The sequence below is a fragment of the Thermobia domestica genome, chromosome 9 (genome assembly GCF_964235325.1).
Source record: "Thermobia domestica chromosome 9, izTheDome1.hap1.1, whole genome shotgun sequence".
In the NCBI taxonomy this organism is placed as follows: Eukaryota; Metazoa; Arthropoda; class Insecta; order Zygentoma; family Lepismatidae; genus Thermobia; species Thermobia domestica.
The window spans coordinates 160,960,209-160,984,765 of NC_137462.1; the positions used below are offsets into that span (position 1 = coordinate 160,960,209).

Consider the following 24,557-nt stretch of genomic DNA (forward strand, 5'->3'; position numbering starts at 1 on the left):
TTTGAAAGGTATCACGTACAAGATTTTCCGTCAAAGTTAAGTCAATTTCGTAGAATACTATTGTGTATAATGGGACTTTGATGCAACAGTTCAAATTGAAATGTAAAACGTTTTAAAGTCATGAAAAAAGTAAAACCGGGAGAAGGCGGTTTCAGCCTCTACAGTGGGTTACTTTGCACCTGTCCAAAATATCGCTTAGATAGGAAATTATTACTACTGGAACCTCCTGCATTCTAAATTTAGTTAAATTTCCTACTTGGGAAGATGCCGGAATGAATTTCTTGTTGGAAAATAAATTATGAACTGTGGCGGATCCAGAAAAGTAGTTTGAGAGAGGCTTCCAAAGACTTCGTTTTATTTTTTTTAAATCACTAGACTTTTTTTGGGTGGGGGTTGCAGCTAATACGCATAGGAATGATTAACATTAGATTTCTTAAAAAATAAATCACGCAATTTGGATGGGTTTCAGCCTGAAAGTTCCAAATACCGTAAATCTTCCACTAATTACGGTTGGGATGATGTTCTTGGACATAAGGAATAACCTAGGCAAATCAGTTCACGGGGATTTTTTTTATGTTTCTGAGTTGGCATTTTTGTGGGAAATATGCTAAACTATTAGAATGCTGTTCCTGTGCCGGTACCTGAAAATACATAATTTTCTTTACAAATTTCGATAATTCAAACTAAGTACTGATACCGGTACCATCATTCTAATATCAATATTTGTAGACTGCATGCAGTTTTGTGTAGAAAGTAAAATGTATAAACATAGAAGGAAAAACATTGCACGGAAACGTTATGTTCGTATGTTGAACATACTTTTTTGTATGTTGTGCAAAGTAACCCCAGCTATGGGGTTACTTTGCACCAAAGTTTATATTTCAATAACTATGGTTGTACTGAATGTTTACTAATGAACTTGCACTAATGTTTTCTTATATATCTAGCAATTATATGTTTAAAATACAGTGTTCTAAATCATTATGTTTGTAAGTTACATGCAATTTTCTTTAAAATGGTTTAAATCTTGTACAAAATAATCCCGTCTTACGGTATTGTACATATTTGTACCACTATGTACCACTATATACAACTTTGTACCAATATATATATTGTACAAATATACGGAATCCACATGTTTACTACGGAAAGCTGTACGGAGCATACGTTATCCATATGATCCATACGTATTACTTTTCCCCGCTTAGATGTTATATCATGCCGCTGCAGGATGTCTGACATCTAACCGTCTTCCGTATATTACATACGTCAACTATATGTTATATACGTCCATCTGTATGTGAGATCCTGACCGCCTATGTATTGTACTGTTCTTCCTTTCATGCGGAAAGTACGAACAGATAGAACACTTATACGGAAAGCATACGCTTTCAGTTATGCGTTTGCTAGGATATTGGGTATAGTCGAACGTTAAGTTCAAAAACCACAGGATTTACACATAAAACCTACGTTTTTACGCACGCCATTTACGTATTTTTTCTGTGTAATGTAGTTCAGTAAAAACTTCAACATTACATGATTTAACTTATCAAATGGGAGTGGAAAAGATTGTGTGCTAGATCGTACTTTTCATTTACCTTCTTCCTTCATCACAGCCCAATCAATTACTCTCGTAGATCATTATGTATAAACGGTTGGTTTACCCTCTAACACACTGAAAAGGCTTGTAAATTTATGTCGAGCAAAATTACTTCTTTACATTGATATTCGTCGTTTTAATGAAGACAAGCTGTATGGTATTCTGAGCTTTCGTTTCGTCTCCCTATACGTCTAGTATGCGTTTGGTACTTTGAGCTTGACCAATCAGATTTTAAAACAAGTTAACTGTTATTAGAACAATGATTGATTTTTCTGTTAACAAAAAACTTCCAGCAATTGACTGGTTGTTGCTAACAATAACCAGAGCCCAGGTATGAACGAAAAATTCATCCACTATTTTCTCGCTTCCACCTTTGACATTTCAGGAATGAGGATGAGGTATTTCCAATACACGAGACAACATTGTTATTGCTTGGATGATATATAAAATGGTGAAAAAACACACATTGCGCTCCTCATACACAAAAGAAGGAAGTGGGAGAAGGCTGGACACAATCAACATCGAATTTCGGCGGTGCGATTGGCCCATCAACGTTGTTGATTACCACTCAAATTGGGGAGGAATGGCCACAGAAGCCGATTCTTTTTTTCCCTCGCCCTTCTTCGTCAACGCAAAAATTACTTCCTTGGACGCATTGACCGCTGTGATCCCATTTCCTATCCTCTTCCCCTCCCCCTCCCTAGGCTCTCTTACCACGCGAGGTGCATCCACAGCAATTTTCTCCCGACAGCACCCTCCAGAGAAAGCGCTCTTCAGCCGTTGTCATCATCATCATCATCGGCTCAATTTTCGAGATGCGAGATGAAATCTGTGTGATCACCAATGGTCATTGAACCAGTCATATTCATTGAATCATGGAGGGATGGCGAAATGTTATTTCGTTGCGATGGGTACAAGGAGGACCGGATATCACCAGATTTACATTCATTCACAAAATTATCATCATTTGAAACTTCCATGATTTCACAACAGACTACTCTTTTAGTCTTCCGCTTCCCGTGCCAATCATGAAAGTACCAACAATAAAAATTAACATTTGCCAACGATCACATTATTTCTGCATTGACATTTATAAGCGTAATTATTTTAAACACAAGTCAAATTTTCTATGTCATTCATTAGTGGTATTGAGTTACATTTGAACGTAACATGCAAGCAATAATACTTTTGGTTTTACAGCCACAATTAATATTTTGTTTAAGCATTTAAGTTTGAAATGCTAGTGTGTTCTTACGAAGCTTGGACGAAGCCATTGTAGCCATAATCTGATATGTAAAGATGAATGTTTGACCTCCACATAAAACATGTCTTCATTTGAAATGAATTTTTGAACTTGGTCCAGGCCGAGGTTTAATTATGTCACTTCCATTGAAATGCTATCCTAAAGGGGGATGAGGGGTTCAAATTTATGCCAAAAATAGAGTGTCTCATGATTTCCTCTATGAAGATGAAATTTTATAGAGGAAGATGAAATTTCGTATTGAAACTGTTTATTTAAGAAGTACGTTGATAAATACCAAAGTGTTTTCGAAAATTCCGCTTCTAAAGGGAGGAGGAGGCAATTTCTATAATATTTCAACTTCCCATTTTGTGTTCATAAAATGGCAAAAAAAAAAAAAAAAAAAAAAAAAAAAAACAGTTATATATAATTTAAAATCAATTTTTGATCATACTTTGAACTTGGATTACCTGGGTTTTATATTACACTATAATTCAAATATAAATTGTAAGGGAGGTAAAGAGTGTTTAAATGTTTCGCAAAAAATAACAACTGCAAACTTAAAACGAGCTTTTGTATATAGTTAGCACTTGGGTCGATTTGAGGTTTTATAATTCCGATTCAAATGTAGATCCTAATGGGAGGGAAAAAAGTTCAATTGTACTTTCAGAGATGAACAGTCATTTCAGCTAGACGTCTTTCTTATAATTTAGTGTCCCAGGATTATGCACCAAGATTAACCCTCGAGAAGTCGCGCTGAAAAAGTAACGCGAGTAGTCGCGCGCGGTCAAAAGGACCGCACGAACATAATGTGTTGCAAATATCGTTTTAAATATTTTTCTCGTATTAGAAACGTAATTTTGTATATTTTCTGATTAAGAGGGAATAACATTTTATTATTATAATAAGTTTTACAGTAATAACTATTAGAGGAACCTACAATTAGACATGTCCTTTTTTATGTCTTATTTAGAATAAAATGTTTTTTTTCGTTATATATTTCTTTAGATAGATAGCTACGCACTGGTTTTATTGAAGATTCTAAACCTGATGATGAACTTTTGTTTTTGTCAACTCTGGTTCGTCTAAAATTAGAAATGCAATAGTAAATTAGTTAAAAATATACAATATAAACATAACACTAAAACAAAGCTTCACCGCGCATTTTACATTGAATTAGAGCTCACTCGTAGCTAAGCGGTTAGCATACACACCTTTGGCGTGGGACTTCCGGCTTCGATTCCCGGTGGGACCTCATGTAGTTCGGATCCTTCGTTAAGCAGTAGGTCCACGTCTTACATAGCCTTGATGCTGAAAAGGGCGCTAAATTGAAATCAAATCAAATTTACATTGAATTATTTTAGGGTCCTGTTATTTTGAAACTTGACATATACAGTGCTACATTGAATTATTTTAGGTTATCTTCAAATTTACACTGTTCTACGCTTCGTCGTCGTTTATTTCTGGGTTTAAGATCTTCAGATTCGCTCGCAGACTCCTCACTTCACCTTTCGTGTTCACTTCTTCCTCAGACAAAGCTTTAACGAAATCATCGGCTGATTTATCAAAATAGTCCATTCCTAATATTTTCCTCTTATTTTAAGCTGTTCGTTTGTAATTTTCTCTTTCTTCATACTTGTTATCAGTTTGTTAACTCTGTCGACCTCCCTTCCGTCCATTAAAATAATATTTATGTTTATAAAGCTTGAAACATCTCCAAAGCAAAGGTCACGTGCAGAGCGAAACAATGAGAAAAAACATTACACGGTTAGTCGCGCGCGGTGGAAAGCACCGCAGAATCACTAAACAAATACTAGTAGTTAAACTAAACAACGGATAACGGAGTGATTGAGCAGGAATGTTCGAGAAGGTGAGGGGGAAGATTAGCTAGACGGATAAGTCTGTCGGACAAACAGAATGGACACACGATCGAAAATAATTTCCCTGCGGTGCTTTTGACCGCGGCGCGACTACTCGAGGGTTAAGAGAAACGGTAATAATGATAATGAATAAAATAGTAGAGCGAAGAAGGGGAGAGGAAACGAGAGAACCCCGAGAAAACTCTCACACACACAGTGGTTGTTCACCACAAAGCCCACTTATCGCGAGCTGGGATTGAACCATATTGTCATACCATATTGTCATTGGATTGTCATACCAATTGTTTAGATTTCCAATTATTGCAAGAACTTGTATTATGAACAGTGTTAACACATTAATGAAAAATAGGTAATATCTACTCAAACGCTTGAATTAATAATTTTATACGAGGATAGCAAAACAACCGGCTTTTACCAGAAGATAGTCACAGTTGAACTTTGTGTGTTAAGTATTGCTCACAGAATTAAATTACCCAGTCCTACTCAACAGCTATACAATGTTATCACATTTCCAACATTATAGTACTATATACAAAAGCTCAGGCTTATTTATACACTAGAATCGCGCTAATTCGATTCCCGATATCTCGATATTCTGTACAGATGGATATTTTTTTTAATCGCTAAATGATTTCTGCTGGTCAACCATTACATCATTTTTGAAATAACGTGGTATTCTATTAATAACTAGGGGTAATACGTATACGGAGTGAAAAGTTTACCTACATTTTAATTGCTATATTATTAGACTTCCAAACTATATTATACATAAAGGTTGGAAGTCTTATAGAACGGCTGTGTCCATTCGTCCATCGACAAGTATCAGAGCTAAATTTGTAATATATATGAAGAAGCTGCTTTTTGCAATCGATTGAGCGTCCAAAGAATACGTTCCATCTCCTCCGTTAACTCTCTATTCAAGCCGGAAGTGGTTGAAATTAATAATTTCCGGTTTCAACGTTTTTCGGTTTAGAATGAAAATGGTAACAGCAAGAAACGTTTCTTGCAGATAATTGAACGTCGCAAGACTACCCGCAACACTAGGATAAAAAAAATATCGAGAAGTAGTTTTCTAGCAATCCATTCAGCATCCCAAGAGTAGGCTCTATTCCCTTCGTTAGTTCTCTACTCAAATGGGAAATAGTAGAAATAAACCGTTTCCAGTTTAAATGTTTGTCGCCATAAAACAAAAACGGTAATAGATAAGAAAATACTATTTTTTTTAATTGATTCAATGTCCCAAGAGTAGATTCCATTTCCCCCGTTAACCCTGTATTCAAACCAGAAGCGGCAGAATTCAACTGTTTCCGGTTTCAACGCAGATCACCGTAGAACAAAACAGTAATAGATATCACGAAGCGGTTTTTCGCATGGCTGAAGTTTACTAGTTTGTATTTCCGATTTCAAAACTTATTTTCATATGATAAAACCGGTAAGAGATATCGGAAGTCTGTTTTTCTTTCCTTTCTTTCGACGCAGATTCTGCGTCACAAAAATGAGTTTTATCTTAAGTTATATCTGTTCAAACTGGAAATGGTGAAAATTTGCTATTTTCCAGTTACCATACAACATTGATCGCATATTGGATGAAACTGAAATTGATAGCTACAAGAAGTTTCCAGTACCGCAAGAATATGTTTCACCTCTAACTTTATTCCTCTACGTCAATTAGCACGGCCAGTTTCAATATTAATCTCCATAAAGCAAAAAAAGTTAGATATTGTGACAAGGGAACATTCCGATTTGGTGAATTCAATTGCTGAAAATGATTGCTAGCACTGGATTCAGTACCAAAAGAAACAGAGAAAATCAGGGTGTTTAGTGACAGACTGTATACAGTGTGGGAGCTAAATGAGGGCTCAGTGCGAAGATAGAACGTAGAAAATGTCTAGAAATGCCATGTTAATTTTGAAGCGAGTAGAAGGGTTGAAATCAAATGTTGCATATGAGGAATGCATGTTGTGCTCAACTGGATAGACGTAATGCGAATCATGGGGACCATTTGAAAATCCGCCATGTTGGAATTACCGCAAGAAGAATATACGGGAAAGGGGTCATGTGATATATGGCTCTTGGCGCACACCGTCTATTGAAACCAATAATGGAAAATACAGTTTGAGACCTCTGTTTAATTGCAATTGTTATGAAACTTAACAATGATTGTGTAGTTGATGTTGATTGGAGACAACAGTGTGCACATTTCAAAAATGATAAAGATGGACAACGGGCTCGTCACAGCTGTTTCCGGTATTGAAATTGAAGCAGTAGTTGACAGGTGTCATGAATACGCCAGGTGCTGTTTTCAAATATTCAGTTTTGTAGAAAGCATATCTAATCATAGGTTAAAACCTTTGTGCTGTAAAATGAAGTTGTGCCGTTGTCATAGAAAAACGGTATTTGTTATATATTTTACGAAATTCGTATACGGACGAAAGAAGAGCACATCCCACGGTTGTATGAATGACGTGCAACCATCAGCAATAAGGTGTCAGACAAGTTCAACATTGTCCGGTTTCTGCACCAACTCTTCATCTTTATTGATTCTTCATGAATCAATGAGGAGCAGCAGTTTTATCTATTTTATAGAAGGCCAGAAAACCTCAGCCTTGAACTCTTTCAGGTTGTCCTTGGTCATATTTGCACTTTTACCAGCATATGAACGAATATTGGGTGAATCGGAACGCTTGTTGGCTGGAAAGTGGTCTGATTTACGTTTGTGATTGTTCCTCAGTCACGATATCTTTACGACAGTATTGCTACATTGCCATATCGTGGAACGCCTCCTATTGCACAGGTCTCAAACTGTATTGGCCACTATTGATTTCAGTAGATGGTGTGCGTCAAGAGCCAAATACCACATGATCCCTTTCCCGTATATTCTTCTTGCGCTAATTTCAACATTTCGGATTTTCAGAAGTCTCCCATGATTTACATTACGCCTATTCAGTGGAGATCTACATGCATTCCTCATATCCAACATTTGATCTCAATCCCTCTATTCATTTCAAAATTAACATGGCATTTCTAGACATTTTCTACGTTCTATCTTCGCACTTTGCCCTTACTTATCTCCTACCCTGTATACGGTCTGCCAATGAGTTTGGCTAATATACAGTCCATATAACTTGTGATATCTCCAGAATCCCGCTTTGTTTTCAGATAGACTACGTCTTATCATCTAATGGAAAACAATTTTAACCTTCCATGTCATTTAGCTAGCAGAGCTTCCACTGAAAGGCAGAAATAATACAGTAATACTTTTAAAAGCTCGAGTAAACAGTGAATGGGTGTAAGGCTTTTTCTCTGTAAAGGTTTAAATTTCATGTGTTGTTTTCCTAGTGACGTTTTGTGAACGCAGAATTGAACCTCCGGGTTCTATATGGCATGGAGCTGATTTTGAGTTTAACGCCCCGTTCAGCAGCGAGGCTATATGATACCTACTAACATGGGATCCGAACAACGGATTTGTTGTTTAATGAATTTGGTTACAATTTTTGTTCTTTACGTGGAAGTTCCAATCTACCTCATCCCTCATCCCCTCAGTAGCAAAGTGATTGTTTGAGTAAATATGAAAGATAGTCTAGCATCATGAGACTTGTTCTACACAGAACTAGTCATTTCTTAAAATTTTGTAAGTATTTTTTAAAAAAAGCTTCTATCGTTTATTTTTGGGTATCTTGACTTTTCTGTGTTCTATAGAACTTTCGTTAGAGTAATATGCAGTAAAATATTGTAAGTTGTGAATAATCCAACCCTTATTCCGTAAAACTCGACATTTTCGTTAACTCGTCACCCTCTCCTTAGTCCACATTAGGTCGAGTTTGAGGGACTCTACTGTATTACTAAACGTTACAGAGACCTTCACCCTCTCCCCTTTGGATACCGTGTAATATATAGCAGTTGATCCCACACCTTCTCGTTTTATATGCATCCTGATTATTCACATTGTACTGTTGCACACTTCCTTCCAACCTTTCTGACTTACTTGACGAATTTCATACTCGACTTCATCATCTTGTCATCTTTCCTTCTTATAGTGCACAGTGATTCTTCTCTTTAACTAACATTGGCTCCCGCTCTTCACATTATAGTTCAGAGCCGCCCTAGCACTATAGTGGAAGAAAGTGTGTAGCAGTACAATCTGAATAATCAGGATGCGTATAAAACGAGGTGTGGGATCAACTGCTATATAGTGCATGGTATCCAAAGGGGAGAAGATAAAGGCTCTGTAACGTTTAGTAATACAGTAGAGTCCCTCAAACTCGACCTAATGTGGACTAAGGAGAGGGTGACGAGTTAACGAAAATGTCGAGTTTTACGAAATAAGGGTTGTATTATTCACAACTTACAATATTTTACTGCATATTACTCTAACGAAAGTTCTATAAAACACAGAGAAGTACAAGATACCCAAAAATAAGCGATAGAAGATGATGTGATTTGTTATCTAACATTTCCTATTTGTTGTGTATTGGTTTGCATCTCATCTGATCCCTCAGCTTAATCGTTCTACAAATAACATTAGGTATTACTTTTCCGATTTTATGTCTGATCTATATATATGTAACACCTTTGTCATTATCATTCATGGCCACATCAAACGTTATTTTTTTTTAAATATAATTATAAATGCTTTTAATTTTGTAGTTTGTTGTTCAGTAAACTATCGATTATCGCCGCTGTAACCGCGAATAATCTGCTAAATAGACGAAAAACAACACAAATCAACACAAAAGTAATTTTGAACAATTTTTATTTACAGTAAGACGCCTACACGTACGATCATGACTATAAACAATAGTTTTTTTTTTCTTTTTTCACTTACAAGTTTGTTGGTTTACTTTAACACAAAAAGTTCATTAACTGTGTGTGTGTGTGTGTGTGTGTGTGTGTGTGTGTTAATATGCCTCTTCCTTATTTTGTGATTGTATATTTTTAAGAACATTTTGCAAAGAAAACAAAAATGGAAAGGAACAACATGGATAATTCACAAAGTGTATAATCGAGATTTTACTATATTTAGTTTGGTTTATTTTTAGTGAAGACATAAATGGACCACTTGGATGTCGAGTGACCTAACTCCAAAAAATGCAAAAACTGGACTAATATTTTCGTTTACTTCTATTGATCGGTACTTAAAAAAAAAAAAAAAAAAAAAAAAGTTGTTGTAAACAGAAAATTATAAAACCAGAAGTTGTGGGTTGTCAACATAACAGAAATACGTATTAATTATTTATGAGCTTTTTAAACTTCAAATTTCAACTCCTGGATAATTTCAATTTTGGAATTAGGTCATTTGGCGTCCAAGCGGTCCGAATATGCGTAAGCTGATTGAAAATAATTGCTTACTAAAGCTAAACAATATTGAGAAAAGAATAACTTTTCGTACAACGAAACATAAAAGTGCCTGTTCTATTCATCAGAAATATGATACTCCACAAAGTTAATTTTACATGGTAAAATTTGTTTCATCAGGAACGTATGAACGAATTGAATAAATAGACTGCAGTATAACTTCTTAAGACACGAGGTCTTTATTTAAAGGACATTGTTTCAAAAAGCTCTTAATAACAACAGAAGCGTTTGAAATAAAATTGAATACAATAATAAGAGAAGTGATAGTAGTATAATTCTTTTTCTCTTTATAGCTACCCGAAGAGTAGTACCCTGTTGGAGGGATATGCTCTCTTTTATGGATAAAGAAATATTGATGGTCTAAGTGAAGGTATATATAGAAGTAATATATTTATTTATTTAAACATATAATTACTGAACATACGACTTCAGGTTTTTGCAATCTTAATGGGAAGGCTGGAAGATATAAAAAATAAATATTACATATGTAACACATAATATCTATCTATCTATATCTATCTATCTATCTATCTATCTATCTATCTATCTATCTATCTATCTATCTATTCTATCTATCTATCTATCTATCTATCTATCTATATATATATATATATATATATATATATATATATATATATATATATATATATATATATATATATATATATATTCGAAAGGGATAGAAAATAAGGATAAATTTAAAGTTTGAATTTATAATAAATTTTTGAACAGTTTTTTCTTTGTTTGTGTGTGTGTTTGAGTATTTGTATGGATATGCCATCATCATTACTAAAGGAATGTTGATTGTATGCCAGATAAACGATAAGCCCAGTCGTAACTCACATCTTCACTTTCATTACTTCAACGACTCCTCAAAGGTACATTATTTATAGCTCACGATTTTTTTTCACCATTTGGTTATTGTATTGAGTGTTCAATCCTAAATTTAAGTGTTAATTAGTCATTATCTTAACCCCTTTTTCAACAAGACAACGCAAAAAATTATTTTTTTATTTATTTATATGCAGTATTTATTTGTTTATCAGAATATGGTTTATACAACTGTCACTCGAACTTATTTTACTGACTATTAGTGTACAAAAGTTCTAAGCCATTCTTTACCAAAAGACATATTCGTCATACAGAAACTTTATTACCATTTTTTTGTCTGCCTCACAAAAGAGATTTTGATGTGTTTTCAGAATCAGCATTTGTGAATAATATTGCAGTCCTTAATATCTTTAAAACAGCGTTTCCCAACCGGTGTGCCGCGAGGAAATAGAAATAAAATTATTAATTCTATAGCAACCAAATTGCAAGACATAGGAAAAAATGTATATTTTTATATTTTACATTACTATGAATTTCTACTATGGAAAAAATTACTGTAGTTATATTATTCTACATCTATTACTGTGTAGCAGACAGTATTTCGGCTCTTACACATTTCCACGGTTAGCTGCTATGTTACGCGTCAATTGAGAGTCATACTAACACCGAGAAATGGAAGCACTTGTACGGCACGCGTCAAGTGAACGTCCGTAGAACACTCATTCGCACGTGAATGACAAAACAACACTTTGTTCAACAGCTGTGTTTTGACTTCGACGCATCGCAAGCTGTGTGATTGCAGTAATATGCACCGGTTTTGGTTAAAACAGCAAAGTTAAAAGTACAAGACATTTGGGGCCTTATGCAGAGTCGTTTTGACGCGTGATTAGTGCCATATTAAAGAGTTTCACTAACATATGTTTCTTGCAGTGGTCAGTCCTTTAGTATGGCACTAATCATACGTCAAAATGACTCTGCATAAGGCGGTTGTTTGTTCGCTCGTTATTTAGTGACCTTCGTTCTTAGTGAAAGGTTGGATACAGTTTTCGAAAAAGAAAGCGTATCTTTAAAAATCTGAGTCCTATATTTCATTCCAATTGTTTTCTATTTTAAAATTAGAATAAAAAATAAGCATAATGAATTAGCATAGGGGAAAATCAGTGATCGAGCTTTCCTTTCTGTGAGAAGATGATCAGTAATGACAGAAAAAAAATACCATGGTATTTTATATTTGCAAATAATAATAATAATATCTATGAGTGTGCCGCGAGAATTCAAGTTACACCCGGAGCTCCTCCGTGGCTAAGCGGTTAGCGTACGCGCCTTTGGCGTGGGAGGCCCGGGTTCGATTCCCGGCGGGAGCTCATGTGGTTCGGATTCCACGTTAATCAGTAGGTCCACGTCTCATATAGCCTCGCTGCTGAACGGGGCGTTAAACTCAAAATCAACTCAACTCAACTCAAGTTACACCCGTAGTGTGCCGCAAGTTGAAAAAGGTTGGGAAACGATGCTTTAAAATGAGATCTTTCGCTTTAACTATGATGCCCTTTAGGCTAAGGGAGATGATTACTGAAGCAGTGAATGATGATGGAAGAATTGGTGAAATGAGAAAAGGAAAGTATCCCGAGAGAACTCACGGACACGATGTTGCTCACTACAAGCTTACTTGGCTGGGGATAAAACCAGGGACCCCATGCACAAGAGATAAGCGCTCTACCACTGAACCACCATACTCCCCAATATTTTTAAAGGTACCAACAATTCTTCTAATATGACATCATACTTTTCACTCTTCACTTTCAATCTGATTACAAACTACCTATGTACTGTAGTCAGCCAATCATTTTATCGTGGCTACTACACTGTAAAATATTTTATAGGTAAATTTACAAAGAACGTTGCAATCTGTTTGGCAAACCTCTATGTAAATCAATTTACACCTATAAAGTAAAATTATTGTGTAAAATTATTATGAAATCGTGTAAAATTACATTTTTATCAATAAAAATATCATATTTTCTTATAAATTTACAGTAAATTTGTAAAAAGAACAGGATTTTTTTCTAAAATTTAATCTAAGGAAATGTAAATCAACTTACAAAATGATGGATAAATGATTTTACATTGATATTTGGCAATTTAAATACAAAATCATTTTTCCACTGTGTTCTGAATACATTCCATCAGATGTGAGCCTAGAGCTCCAGTTGATGAAGAACACAAGTGTCTATTCATTAATTAGTATTGCTCCATCTAATAGGATTTAAATCCTTACTACTCCATTTGATTACATGTTTCCCCAACATCACTTCAATGGCATAAACCGCAACCACTTTCCTGTTAATCTAAGCTGGAGAGGACTTGCTTTTTATTCATAAAGGTAATGTTACACTTCATATCCAAACGCTTAATTACTTAGCTAAACATATCGCTGTTATATGTTGTCATTCGACTACCCGTTTGCAAATTGTACCGTGAACCTCCATAACTTTATGGATAAACATAACTTAATGTAACTTTATGGATCTTTTATATGACTAATTGAAGCAAGTGTTAGCGAAGCTTCTACTATTCGACTCGATTAGTATTGTATATCTGTCTGTTCGTCTGTTCCACGATAATTTTGTTAAAACTTATCTGATTTTGATTAAACATGGGGTATATGCCTTCTTTACATTTGCAGAAATAATCCTATTGTTTCAGGTTGCAATCCATCAAATATCAAGGGGAGGGGTAAAAATGCATTCATGTTACAATTTTGCAAGACAATTTTTCATTATAAACCACCTAAAAGAATTTTGATTATGACAAAACTTAATGTATATTTTCTTTATGACATTAGGATATCCCCAGAGCTTAGGGTTAAAATCTACCAAATATGAAAGCCTGCATTCACCACCACCCCCTCAATTTCAAAAATATCTTCCGCAATAATCGTCATAAAATATTCGATTTTGGCATAATGTATCCTATATCTTGTTTGAGAAGTCCCAATCATCCCCTCTGTAGGGAATTAAAACCAGTAAAGAATAATTTAATGGATTTATGCTCCTGCCTTTCCTCCCCCTACCTTCTTTTAGAGTACCACGATACGTTTTCTAAAATTAATTCGGTTTTGACACATTTTAATGTGCACTCATGTCGAAAATTATTGTTGCATGTATATAAATATCTTGTTGTAGGAATATTATTTGATAACGAATTCGTCCTGTATTTCTTATAATGTTAGTATATGTATAATCGTCAAAGACATGTATGCAAAATTACATGTCAAAAGAGCAGTAAATAAGAACAATAAAACGAAAATAAAACTTTATTTTTCATTTAGCAACATTTTGTTTTACTCATTCTAATTTTCGTGTTTATTCTCATTTCGTATTTATTTTCCTATGAAATTTACCGCAAATATACATTTCCCGATTATACACATAGTATCAGTATTAAACGTACCCTGCAAAATCATTATCAAATTATATTCTTACAAGAAGAAGGTTATAGATATGCAACAATCATTTTGGACATGAGTGTATATTTTCTTTGATTCTTTTCCATAATCACCACTGACTGGAATTAAAATCAATCGAGAATGAGCGATGAACTCAATCTCCTCATATGGTATGCATTATTACTCCTCTCCCCTCCACCTCCGACTTAAAAAATCGTATGTCCCACGATAATTTTTGTTTCCATTATTCGATTTTAATGTAACACATCGTACATTTTCTTTAATGTGTCACAAAGATTCATTCTACACGGAGTTGTAATTAGTAAAGAACAAATAGTGGTATCTTGCTCCCTATTTTTTTAGACTTTGACGATAAATAAAACTTATTCGGTTTTAATACAATATTACGTATACTTTCGCTGACTCTTGTCCGTAATCCCCTGTGCTTAAGATTAAATCGAGCCAAGAATAGAGTGAATTGAGTTCCCAAAGTGGTACTGATTACTCCCTTCCATATATAAAATATACTTCATAAAGATACTAGATTTTCATGAAATATGGTGTATATTTTATGAGACTTCATAATTATTTTCTCTACTTGAACTTACAGTTAATTAAGAACAATAGGGCCCCCCGCCAGGTTTAAAAATATATGTTCTATAATAACTTACATAAATATTATTAGATTTAACAATATGATGTGTGTGTATTGAGATATTGGCATAATTCACTCTAGTTGTTGAAAGCAATGAAATATGAGTACCCCTCCCCCAGACGAAGATTTAAATAAAAATTCTTTGATAGCTTTCACAAAGAAAAAAAATATGATTTTGTGGAATATGGTCCATTTTTTCTGAGACTTTCCAATCATCTCAATTATTTGCAGTTGAAATCGGCCAATAGTAAGAAAGCATGTTATCCCCAATTTTACATAACATTTTTCTGAATAATTTTATAGAAAATTATGTGTTTTGCCGAGCTTAGACACTTACTTCTATAGTTTGGGTTTGAAATTGGGGAGAGGATCACTCATTTAAACAATGAACACCGTTACTAGTTGATAGAAGTGTAGCAAGCACCTATCATTCAACTGGATTGGCTTCCCAGAAAGGACACCCGATCGAAAAAGTTTTCTAGGCCAGCCATCCTGAGAGAGGTTTTCCTGGGTTTCCTCATTGAAACCAAGCAAATACCGGGATAGTACCTAATCCATAATGGTTCCAGGCCGCTTCCTTCCTTCCTCATTCTTCTCTTCCCCTTCCGCTCCCCGGGTAGTGTGTTCGCCGAGGGATACATTCTTCATACGTCACGAGCTAACATGACCATAGATGGCAGAAAACAAGAAATCTAATTCCTAATTCTAAATCTAATCGACTGGATCGGCACTTGAGTGTTTGTCTGTTCCACAATAACTCCTGTAAAACATATCCAATTTACACTGAAAGTTAATTTCTACCTTCTTCGAACCTTCATAAATAAACCTATTATTGGAGATTTCAATCCATGATGAATAAAATAATTTTAAAAAACGAGTCAAAGATACATCATTTTGCAAGTTTGAACATGTTCTTACAGAATAGTTTTACATAAACCACTAAAGAAAAGAATATTGGATTTTAACAAAACATAGTATATAATAGGTAGTGATGTGAGGTGGAAAATTTTCCGTTATATTTTTCCGGAAAATTTTCCGTTCTAAAAAAATATCAGTAACCAAGTAACAATTCCTCAGTAATAATAAAATTGATTGAATTCATGTATAGAAATGTTAAAAAGTGAAGAATCGTTTAAAGAATCTGAAAATTTTCATGGCTCAGACAATTTTCAGTACTATGTAGGAACAAGTGAAACAATTTATCATGAATCGAAAAATCATCTGTCTTCTATGGAAAAATTAAAGAACTTTTTATGAGTTGGAAAATTTTCATCCTTTTGAAGTAAAAAGTGAAACAACTTTTTATGAATTGGAAAGCTTTATTGCTCTGTAGAAACAAGTGAAAGGAATTTTCATGGATCGAAAAATTTTCATTACGATGTAGAAACAAGTGGAAAATTTTTTTCCTAAGCCGGATAGTTTTGGATATTATGTATAGTGATCTTAGGTGGAAAATTTTCCACTATATTTAACTGCACATTGAGCTACAAAATTGAATTTCTGTAGAGGAAAGTTAGTTAGCAACAAATTATAATTTTCCAATTAGCTTTGGGGAACCAGAAAATTTTCTAATATTTCAAGTTGGGAAGTAAAAATTTACATAGTGTTTCTCTCTCTCTCTCTCTGCGAGCTCCTTCGTTGCTAAGCGGATAGCATAAGCGCCTTTGGCATGGGAGACCTGGCTTCGATTCCCGGATGGAGCTCATGTAGTTCGGATTCGACGTTAATTAGTTGGTCCTGTTTCATGTAGCCTCGCTGCTGAAAGGGACGTTAAACTCAAAATCAACTCTCTCTCTCTCTCTATCTCTGTATATATATATATATATATATATATATATATATATATATATATATATATATATATATATATATATATATATATATATATATATATGTGTGTGTGTGTGTGTGTGTGTGTGTGTGTGTAAAGTGCAGAGAACATAGATCGAGTTCGTAGAGTACAAATATCCCAGTTTGTTATTTAAAATTTAAATTTATTAAAAGTGATGAATATTTTCCGATTCACAAAAACATACCGTACTCCACTTATTCCTACATCGTTGTTTAGCCGTAAAATTTATTGGTAATAAATATTGTCTTGAAAAGTTTCGTGAAATGAAAATCTAACGATTCTCCATTTCTTCAAAAATATTTCAAAAACTTCAGTGCGTTCTTTCCTCAGAATTTACCTTTGATCTCACAAAATTATATTTCGTCAGTTTAATACGCGTAAGACGAAGTTTTCTCATAGTTTAACTACTTTGCTAGATTTACATACTGCAACATTTATAAATAAGTAGAGATAATATAAAGTGCCTACTGTAAATTTTTGAGTACACAAAAGTAGCTCGTGAAAACAAATACTGACCATTTTCTGAAAATATTTATTTATTCATATATTCATTCAGAAGAGAAAGCGAAATATAACTAATAAGGAAGCTGATTTGTGTACTTGTTCTTTCAATGAAATAATAAAAGAAACGTAAAAAGCTGCACTATCAGCACTGCGTTCTAAAAGCAACAAGTAATTTAATTTTAATTTACAAAATATAAAACATATTTCTCTTTTATATATATGTACTTGTTCTATCAAATCGTCATTATTTCTAATACACTTTTATACATAATAATGGTAGTTTTACAATACATATATCTGCTCTAAGATGTTGATTATACAAAATTCCAATATTGAAATTAATATTTACGAGTGTTAAACACAATAAAATCAAAGCATTTGTTCTTAATTTCTGTTACAAAAATAATCTTCATAAAGAACTTTTATGTAGTTATTTCATTACATAGGCACGCCTATATGTGAAGATATAGTGGAAGTTTCTCTTTTTGAAATAATTGATAAATTCACAAAGGTTTCTTTTCGATTTCTTGTTACATTTTAAATATTGGAATGGGAAATTTGTTCTCTACGAACTCGATGTATGTTCCCTCCAATTTTATAGCTCAATGTACAGTTAAATATAGTGGAAAATTTTCCACCTAACATCACTGTACATAACATCTAAAATTGTCCGGCTTATGAAAAGTTTTTCCACTTGCTTCTACATCGCAATGAAAATTTTCCGATCCATGAAAATTCCTTTCACTTGTTTCTACAGAGCAATAAAACTTTCCGATTCATAAAAAGTTATTTTACTTTTTGCTTCAAAATGATGAAAGTTTTCCGACTAATAAAAAGTTCTTCAATTTTTACATACAGGACAGACAATTTTTTGATTTATGAAAAATTGTTTCAGTTGTTCCTACAGAGTATTGAAAATTGTCTGAGCCATAAAAATTTTCAGATTCTTTAAACGATTTTTCACTTTTTAACATTTGTATACATGAATTAAATCAATTTTATTATTACTGAGGAATTGTTACTTGATCACTGATATTTGTTTAGAACGGAAGATTTTCAGGGAAAATATAGAAGAAAATTTTCCACCTCACATCACGGATAAACAATGATGTAGGAATAAGTGGAGTATGTTTTTATGAATCGGAAAATTTTCCGGAAAATTTTGAAACGTAAAATTTCCCGGAAAATTTTCATCACTGATAATAGGCATTCCGCTGATCTCCACAGCTTGGGGACAAAATCTGAGAAGATTGAAAGGGTGAATTTATTGTCCCTCATTTTTTGAAAAAAATAAGTTTCCTAAAAATTCCGTTTTAAAAAATAAATTTTTATTAAAGATAATCTAATCAGTAATTGTAAAGTCACAAAACCTCCAGTAATAGTAATAATAATAACTTGCGCTTGCTTCTTAAATGCAAAGCATCATTCCAAAATGCAAAATTCATAATAGTGCAAATAAAATGTCCGTTATTTCCAAAGTCTAAGAAAATAAAAGCAACTATGTTTGGTTAACCAAAATAGTAACCGTCCGCAACCACGCACTTTTGTCATCGCTTAACTAAAATTTGATTACGTGACGAAAGAAGTCTGAATTCTGCAACGTGAAGAAATTCTTAACCGCATGTGTATCGCCCGATCGTCAGGAAAGGTATTCCCTCTGAAGAAGTGATCGAGATGCCGGAAGCGGGGTAGTCATATATGTGTAAGATGTACTCAAGTTAACCCTCTTTCCCCCTTAAAATGATCTAGGCCTGCCTCTCGTATCTTAGTGTTCTGGTTACAGGCCTGCAACGTTGTCATGCAAAATAAGAACACCACATATCGTCCCTTTGCTTGCAAACTGTCGTATCTTAGTTTTTCTCGTTTTTCAGGAGAACGATTTGAAATTTTGCACCTATTTCACTTTCCCGTTACGCTCGTGTTTAACAACAAATATTTACCAATATTTGACACAATGTAACCGAAAGTACATTCGTTAATACCATATGTTCAAATTATGTAATACTCTTATATTAAGTCATAAAAAATATGTTATTTGAGATGCATCACTTTGCAAAAAAATGTTAGTTTTAAGAATCAGTTACGTCACTGTGCATAGCTCCTAGAATATAAGAATAATGCCAAATTTAAGTTGGAAAACTGTAAATTTGTCCATTTGTGTACATCTAAGTTGATGTATTCATCTTTGATATAAGTAAGTTATAAAAAATAGTAAACACTCTATAGAGCCAAAAGTTTTATTTCTTTCATTAATTAATTAAACATGTTTATGAAATTAATAGTAAAAGAACAAACTAATAAGGCTCAAGGCCTTTCATCAAAAAGGAAACAATGTGGTATGAAATGAATACTACAAATTAACACTATTAAGTAAATATGAAGCTGTATGAAAGAAAAATAAAATTCAAGACAGTCTAAATAATGAAATTAAAAATAAGTTATCGTTACTGAACTAGATAATAATAGTATTCTTTTAAGTAAACGTGATTATAACTTTAATGAGTACAATCAATAGCTTCTCCATACAATAGTACTGAAAATTATTCAACCATGTCCATAAAGTCATTGAAAAAGTCATGAAGTTAACAAAACTACAAAAAGAAAGAAACTCGGTTTTATTTGAAACTGTCCTAATGGTCGAGGTGCAAGTAAAATTGCTGGTGCTCAGATATTCGTATGACAGGGGTAGGTCCGTTGCACAGAGATAGGGGTCTATTAAGTCTGCGTATTTGTCTTGGGCGATTTCAGCTTTCGCAGGTTAAGTTCGACCTTTAAATCTTTTACGTTCTTCTTGAGGCGTTTAAATTGGAGTTCCTAGTAGTCTAATTGTAGATGGCTAGTTTTGTAGAAAATAGTTGTCGGCAGTGACGTAACTAAATGGGGAAACAGGTCTTGTGCCACGGGCGCCGGATTGGGAGGCGCAAGGCACGAGAAGGGGTTTTAGAAAACTAAAGATCATAAAAAAATACCTCAGAAACTTAACAGGACAACAACGACTCACCAACCTTAGGATCATATACATAGAGCTTATGTTAGCTTCAAAGCTATCTTTTGAGGAAACTAGAAACCTTTGCAGCCAAAAGGGCACGCAAACTTAAATTTTAGTTCCAGCTTTTTCTGTATGCATTTAACTTACATCGATTTAAGAGATTTCTAAAATATCCGAGTATAATACTCAAGACAACAGCTTGATTGTATGTCATAATTAAATATCCCACTGTTCAACAAATTTGAATCGAAAGTATGTAAATTCTTTGAAATTGCGATTTTTACATTCATTTAAGCATAATATGAAAGGAAATGATAATAGGAGAATTTTCTTAGCTCAGGTTGTGAAACAAAATACCCTTGTACAACAGTAGCTGTATATATACAAATGTATTAATATTTATAGAACATTTAAGCAAAATCGTTGTAAAAACCTACATTTCACTTTTTTTTATCTATTTCACTGTGATGTGATAAGCTGGGGACTTAAGAAGTACCCTAACCTATAGCTTTCTATACCCTTGTACTTCCTTTTACAAAATTGCGCAAATACCAGTTTCATAGCGATACAGAAAATAAAGTAACCGTGGTCAAGTTAAACATTAACAATTCCGTAATAAAAATCAGTATTAACATCAAAATATGAAAAATATGTACAAATACCTTTTTGTGCAAGAACTACACTGCAATGTAGACAAAAGTTTCAAGTGATCCCTTGTACAGGATTATGTTTATTTTATTTTGAGCGTCTTCGCTTGGCTTGCCTTTTGTAGGTTACATCTGGAGCATCCCTTGCAATAGTCCAACAGTAGTCGGCCAATATGTTAGAACTCCACTTTCCCTCATATCTCTTCTCCATGGCTGCAATATCTTGATGGAAACGCTCACCATGTTCGTCACTTACTGCTCCACAATCTTCGGGAAAGAAGTCTAGGTGTGAATGAAGAAAGTGGAGTTTCAGAGACATATTGCAACCAAGATTTTCGTAGCACAATAACAACTTTGCTACCAGTTGTTTGTAATTTGTTGCTCGGTGTCTTGCCAAGAACTGTGAACAAACACTCTTCAAGCTTTCCCAAGCAGCTTTCTCCTCACCTTGGAGAATTTCGTCGAACTTGTGATCTTTAAATAGTTGCCTAATCTGTGACCCTATGAAAACACCCTCTTTAACTTTGGCATCACTTAATCGAGGGAATTGTCCTCTTAGGTAATTATAGGCCTCATCCTCTTGGTTCATGCTCTTAACAAAACTTTTCATAAGACCTAATTTAATATGTAGAGGGGGAAGCAAAATTCGGTTACGATCTACCAGTGGTTCATGCTGCACATTTTTCACTCCCGGCTGAAGAGTTTCTCTGGTACTCCAATCACTTTTGCGGTAATGAGATCCACGATCTCTACTGTCCCATTCACATATAAAGCAACAATACTTTGTATACCCTAACTGCATACCTAGCAACAGTGCTATTACTTTAAGGTCACCACAAATGAGCCACTGAAAATCGTAATATTTAATGGCTTGAAGTAAACGTTTCAAGTTTTCATAAGATTCCTTCATTTGAACTGCGTAACCTACAGGAATTGAAGGAAGTTCATTTCCAATATGTAAAAGCACTGCCTTTAAACTCACCTTGGACGAATCTATAAAGAGCCTCCACTCCGTAGGTTCGTAATTAATTTTAAGTGCCCTCATGAGACCATTTACATCTGTACATGCCACAAGTGTGTCTTCCATAGTAAAAAATGAAGTGAACATCTTCTCCCTATTCCGATACACTGAAATATTTACTTTTTCCTGCAATAAATTCCATTGCTTTAAGCGTGACGCTAAAATTTCGGCTTTGCTTTTCGAGAAGTCCAAGTCTCTGATTAGATCACTTAGTTCCTCTTGAGGAAGTCTATGTGGTTCACATGGAGGTTCTTCTACAACAAACGTAGGGTCCTTCGAAGTACTTGATTCAGGAGCTTCAACTTCTTGATCATCATCAGAAAAAAGATCGTATTCTTTAAGTGGGTCAGGAACAGGTAGTCCTTCTCCATGTGGAACAGGGCGCATTGCAGAAGGAATGTTAGGATAGATCAAGGCCCGCTTCTTCTTCGTGGAAATTCCCTTCGTGACGGAAGGAACCATACAAAAATAACAGTCTCTGATGTGGTCGCTTGGCTCCCTCCAAATCATGGGCACTGCAAAAGGCATTGAGCGACCCTTCCCATTAATCCAATTTCTTAGATTGCTGGCACAAGTGTTACACACAATGTGGGGTGCCCAAGATTTATCTTGGTCTCCAATTTTACAACCAAAGTAATATTGATAGGCTTTTCTTATTAGTGGTGTTATAGTCTGCTTTTGTAAGGAAAACGTCACTTCCCCACACACGTAGCAGAAGCTATCCGCACTGTTTACACAATTTCGCGGCATTTTTGTTTATTGAAATCCTCAAAATGTCCGACAACTATTTAAAAATATACATTCGAAATACCAGTATTTTTGCGTACTTGTAGTTGTATTTTTATGTCCTGCACTACACAAACGTCACACCCAAAACGCTGATAACTGCACTAAACCTGTCTTTTCTAACAATAGCAGAACACTACTGAGATAAGGAACACAATGAAACCAAGCGTTCATATAGTTTCTCCAGTGTTGCCGGATCAGTGTAACATTTTACCCCAAACGAAGCGAATATATTTAGTTTTAAAGTGTTACTATTAGACATGCCTGTAAAACGAAAAGTAGAGCTAATATTCAAAAATAACTTTCAAATTCGTGATCAGCACCACAAAATCAATAAGAATTAGCTGATTTCGTTCAATTTACATTTTGGTTGTTGAACAGTGTATCCTATTCTAAAGCAACAAAGCGTTGATTTATTCTACACACCCCGATATAATTCCAAAAACAATGTGACTTGCAGTTATGATGAGACTATAAGAATATGTCAAGCATGCTACTCTTAGATTATTTGCAATCAAATACTAATTAGTTTGATATTTTATCTTGTGCTAAAAATTAAATTATGTATTGTAATTTTTAAATCAAGCTTAATCATTTCAAGAAAAAATGGAATAGGAAAATTACTATGTGATGCCAACATCATCTGTAGTCGAGGAGCGTTTTGGTTTAGTTCGTCAAGGGAAAGGAGACTAAGGCGAGTTCTTGGCCCCGGCGATAACTAGCCTAGTTGCGTCGCTGGTTATCGGTGACCTCTTCAAAACTCTTATTTCCATCATGTTCTTCCAAAATGAAATGAAATGAATTTTTTAAGTTTTACGTCCCACGTTGTGCCGACAAGGCTAAAGGAGACGGTGATGATGAGAAATGAATGAAATGGTGGAGTGAAGGAAGTAGGAAGAAACAGGAGAACCCCGAGAAAACTTAAGCAGACGGTGTTTGTCCACCACAAAATTCACTTGGCGCCAGCTGGGATTGAAGCGAGGACCCCATGCACCAGAGATGAATGCTTTACCACTAAGCCACCGCGGCCCCCCATGTTCTTCCAATTTACGTCTTTTGCATCACTTTCCTCTGATTCTAGAATTTGTAGAATTCTAAGTTCTTTGGAGAACTGCTTGAAGTTGACGAAATCAGTATGCTGTAGTTCTACTACCTCAAAAGGCTGCTTTCTACCAGTCAGCTCGATCTCAGGGACCAGCCATGAACGCACATAAATATTTAAGACTTGCTTAAACAACATATTAAAACAAATTACGCATTAAGATGAACACACATACACACAAAAAAAGTGTTTTGAGATACGACTGTGTGTGAACAATAAAAGCTTACCTTAATTTCTCTTGCAAAGTGTTGTATCTTGAGTTACGGCAGTTCGAGAGATATTTAATTCTTTACAATTGAGATACGACGAACATCAAACTGCTTATTCCACAGTTGTATTTAGGAATTTAGATGCGACTATTAAAGAGAATTATAGAGCTCCTAAAGGGGAATTCGGAGCTGGTCTTAACTCAAAAATCGATTTTTTTGAGATACGACACTTTGCAAACAAAGGGACGATATGCTGACAATTACTGGATACTTTCGAGCTATTTTAAAGTGTATTTAATGCAGTTCAACACTGCAAAAATCTGCATTGATGACTTACGTCACCTGAGAAAAGCATGATGGATCACCTCCACCATAGAGCACGATACCAGCAATAACATCTTCTGTGGATGGAGAGATAGCTTAAGAAATCGTCCTGGACGT

General features: G+C 34.5%; 1 protein-coding gene across 2 annotated transcripts in view; it reads left to right on the top strand.

Annotated features, from left to right (window-relative positions):
• Window positions 1–24,557, top strand: part of LOC145695147 (multiple coagulation factor deficiency protein 2 homolog) — a 398,608-nt gene that overhangs the window by 220,812 nt on the left and 153,239 nt on the right. The window contains exon 2 of one of the 2 annotated variants that reach the window (XM_081772083.1): window positions 10,369–10,445. The exons of the other annotated variant lie outside the window; for it this stretch is intronic. The gene's annotated coding sequence lies outside the window, so the exon portion shown is untranslated. The remainder of the gene's footprint in view (window positions 1–10,368; window positions 10,446–24,557) is intronic. 2 annotated transcript variants of the gene reach the window in all.